The sequence below is a fragment of the Hordeum vulgare genome, chromosome 2H (genome assembly GCF_904849725.1).
Source record: "Hordeum vulgare subsp. vulgare chromosome 2H, MorexV3_pseudomolecules_assembly, whole genome shotgun sequence".
NCBI classification, from domain to species: domain Eukaryota; kingdom Viridiplantae; phylum Streptophyta; class Magnoliopsida; order Poales; family Poaceae; genus Hordeum; species Hordeum vulgare.
Window position 1 is genome coordinate 631,439,739 of NC_058519.1, and position 4,480 is coordinate 631,444,218.

The window sequence follows — 4,480 nt, forward strand, 5'->3', positions numbered from 1 at the left end:
CCAAGTAATCCAACTAGCATCAACTACAAAGAGTAATCAACACTACCAGCAACCTTACAAGTACCAATGGGAGTCGCGAGACGGAGATTGGTTACAAGTGATGAACTAGGGTTTGGAGATGAGATGGTGCTGATGAAGATGTTGATGGTGACGAGTGATACGTCCATTTTGCGTCATGCTTTCATGTTGATATTTATTGCTTTTTGGGCTGTTATATTACTTGTGGTACCATATTTATACATTTTCTCTCTTATTTTGCAAGGATTATTTGAAGAGGGAGAATTCAGGCAGCTGAAATTCTCGACTAGAAAAAGGAGCAAATCCTAGTCCACTATTCTGCACATCTCCAAATACCCTGAAAATTTACGTGGATTTTTTCTGGAATATATTAAAAATACTGGGCGAAAGAACTACCGGAGGGGGCCACCAGGGCCCCACAAGCTTGCCCACCGCCACCCCCTGGTAGCGCAGGGCAGGCTTGTGGGCTGCCTGAAGGCCCACTAGCCCCCTCTTTTGCTATATGAAGCGTCCTGGTCTGGAAAAAAAAATCAATCGGGAGCTTTTTCATGGTTTCGCCGCCGCCACGAGGCGGAACTTGAGCAGATTGGTTACAAAGAGTAATCAACTACAAAGAGTAATCAACACTACCAGCAACCTTACAAGTACCAATGGGAGTCGCGAGACGGAGATTGGTTACAAGTGATGAACTAGGGTTTGGAGATGAGATGGTGCTGATGAAGATGTTGATGGTGACGAGTCCCCTCCGATGAGAGGAGTGTTGGTGATGACGATGGCGATGATTTCCCCCTCCGGGAGGGAAGATTCCCCGGCAGGATCGTGCCGGAGCTCTAGATTGGTTCTGCTCAAGTTCCGCCTCGTGGCGGCGGCGAAACCACGAAGAAGCTCCTTCTTGATTTTTTTTCTGGACGAAACCCTCCATATAGCAAAATAGGGGAGCAAGTGGGCTAGTGGGCTGCCCACAAGCCCTCATGGCGCGGCCTAGGGGGGTGGCCACGCCGTGTAGGCTTGTGGGCACCCCCTGGTGCCCCTCTCGCACTTCTTCGGCCCAGTATTTTTGATAAATTGGGAAAAAAATCCCTGTTGATTTTCACGGCGTTTGGAGTTGCGCAGAATAGGTATCTCAACTTTGCTCCACTTTCAGGCCAGAATTCCAGTTGACGGTATTCTCCCTCTTGATGTAAACCTTGTAAAATAAGTGAGAAAAGGCATAAGAATTGTACCTTGAAGTGAAATAACAGCCAAATAAGCGATAAATAACAACATGAAAACATGATGCAAAATGGACGTATCAATGTTTTGTTTTATTAATTGTATCTATTTATCAATTCCTACCATACCAATGTTTGGGGTTTTATATTCAAGAGGGAGTTGTGTATGATAGTTGGGTTTAACCTTGCAAGTATTCTACCTAAGTGACAAAAAGGGAAAAGGATTGTATTGTGTTGTTGCCATTACTGATAAAAAGAAGTTTGTGTAGTTTTCCTTTGAATGAAGGAGGAATATACTATACCATCTATTGTATGTCATCATGCTTATTGCAATACCCTGTTTTACTTAAATACTTTAAGATGCATATTGTATGGCGGTCTTGGGTGTAGTATTAGCTATAGATGTCGGTTGCTGTTGGGACCGGCCGGACGGGCTGGCTGTCGCGAGCTGGTCAACAATATGGTGGTCGGACAGACCGCCTGCTGCTAGCCGACCCCTCAATGTCTTGGAGTGGGGTTTCCTCCACTTTATCATACCCACGGGCCATACCCCCATCAATCGTCAAGTGGAATATCCTTGTCAAAAAAATCAGGAGATTCGCTAGAATTGTGACCATGACAATGTTCAAGTTTGTGAATGCGAATGGCTTCAACAATGATGTTATTGATGGTCATGACAACTCCTTTAGCACGCATGAGGTCACGAAGCTCAAACAAGTATTTGTCAAAGTTGGGACTACTAGGCTTCATTTTGTGAAAGCAATAGTTTTATGGAGAGTGACATCAAGATTTTTCAAAGAGTAGTCTGGATATCTTTTCTCCAAATCTTCCCACAAAGTATAAGCACACTCAAAGTTTTTCATTTGATTAAACACAACTCTTGACAATCCTCTAATGATAAGATTAACAGTTCTAAGATTACGAAGGATGTAAGGGGTCAATGGGAGGCACATAGGGATTTTCAACATACTTTCCCGAATAGAATTCATCAAATAGATCAAGCATTTTGTCTTTAATTGACTATAGTACTCCCCATTGAGAATCTGCACTCTACAACTAAGACTTCACAAACTAGACACATCCATTTTCCCTCCAATGGTGATTAAACCAACGCTATGGAGACCAAAACTCCGATCCCAATTATGGGATCGAGAAGGGACGTCTAGATGGGGGGGAATAGACTACTTGGAAAATAAAAACCTAACCTTTTCCCAATTTATTTGTTGGCAAGCTTTACCAATTCTAGAAACTCTAGTGTACCCTATGATGACCCACAAGTATAGGGGATCAATCGTAGTCCTTTCGATAAGTAAGACTGTTGAACCCAACGAGGAGCAGAAGGCTCTGATAAATGGTTTTCAGCAAGGTAATAACTGCAAGCACTGAAAGTAACAGTAACAAGTGATGGTGTAGTGAGGTGAAACGTAGCAGGTGAAAAGTAACAAGTAACAAGTAATAGCAACGGTGCAGCAAAGTGGCCCAATCCCTTTTGTAGCAAGGGACAAGCCTCAACAAAGTCTTATAGGAAGTAAAGCGCTCCCGAGGACACATGGGAATTCCTGTCATGCTAGTTTCATCATGTTCATATGATTCGCGTTCGTTACTTTGATAGTTTGATATGTGGGTGGACCGGCGCTTGGGTACTGCCCTTACTTGGACAAGCATCCCACTTATGATTAACCCCTCTCGCAAGCATCCACAACTACAAAAGAAGAATTAAGACAAAGTCTAACCATAGCATTAAACTAGTGGATCCAAATCAGCCCCTTACGAAGCAACACATAGACTGGGGTTTAAGCTTCTGTCACTATAGCAACCCATCATCTACTTACTACTCCCCAACGCCTTCCTCTAGGCCCAAATATGGTGAAGTGTTATGTAGTCAACGTTCACATAACACCACTAGAGGAAAAGACAACATACAACATATCAAAATACCGAACGAATACCAAATTCACATGACTATTAATAGCAATACTTATCCCATGTCCTCAGGAACAAAAGTAACTACTCACAAAGCATAATCATAATCATGATCAGAGAGGTAATGAGTAGCATCAAGGATCTGAACATAAACTCTTCCACCAAGTAATCCAACTAGCATGAACTACAAAGAGTAATCAACACTACTAGCAACCTTACAAGTACCAATCGGAGTCGCGAGATGGAGATTGGTTACAAGTGATGAACTAGGGTTTGGAGATGAGTTGGTGCTGATGAAGATGTTGATGGTGACGAGTGATACGTCCATTTTGCGTCATGCTTTCATGTTGATATTTATTGCTTTTTGGGCTGTTATATTACTTGTGGTACCATATTTATACATTTTCTCTCTTATTTTGCAAGGATTATTTGAAGAGGGAGAATTCAGGCAGCTGAAATTCTCGACTAGAAAAAGGAGCAAATCCTAGTCCACTATTCTGCACATCTCCAAATACCCTGAAAATTTACGTGGATTTTTTCTGGAATATATTAAAAATACTGGGCGAAAGAACTACCGGAGGGGGCCACCAGGGCCCCACAAGCTTGCCCACCGCCACCCCCTGGTAGCGCAGGGCAGGCTTGTGGGCTGCCTGAAGGCCCACTAGCCCCCTCTTTTGCTATATGAAGCGTCCTGGTCTGGAAAAAAAAATCAATCGGGAGCTTTTTCATGGTTTCGCCGCCGCCACGAGGCGGAACTTGAGCAGATCCAATGTAGAGCTCCGGCAGGACGATCCTGCCGGGGAAACTTCCCTCCCGGAGGTGGAAATCGTCGCCATCGTCATCACCAACACTCCTCTCATCGGTGGGGAGGCATCTTCATAAACATCTTCATCAGCACCATCTCCTCTCCAATCCCTAGTTCATCTCTTGTAACCAATCTTCGTCTCGCAACTCCTATTGGCACTTGTAAGGTTGCTAGTAGTGTTGATTACTCTTTGTAGTTGATGCTAGTTGGATTACTTTGTGGAAGAGTTTATGTTTAGATCCTTGATGCTATTTATTACACCTCTGGTCATGATTATGATTATGTCTTGTGAGTAGTTACTTTTGTTCCTGAGGACATGGGATAAGTCATGTTAATAATAGTCATGTGAATTTGATATTCGTTCGGTATTTTGATATGCTTATGTTGTTTTTCCTCTAGTGGTGTTATGTGAACGTCGACTACATAAAACTTCACCATATTTGGGCCTAGAGGAAGGCATTGGGAAGTACTAAGTAGATGATGGGTTGCTGGAGTGACATAATCTTAAACCCCAGTCAATGCG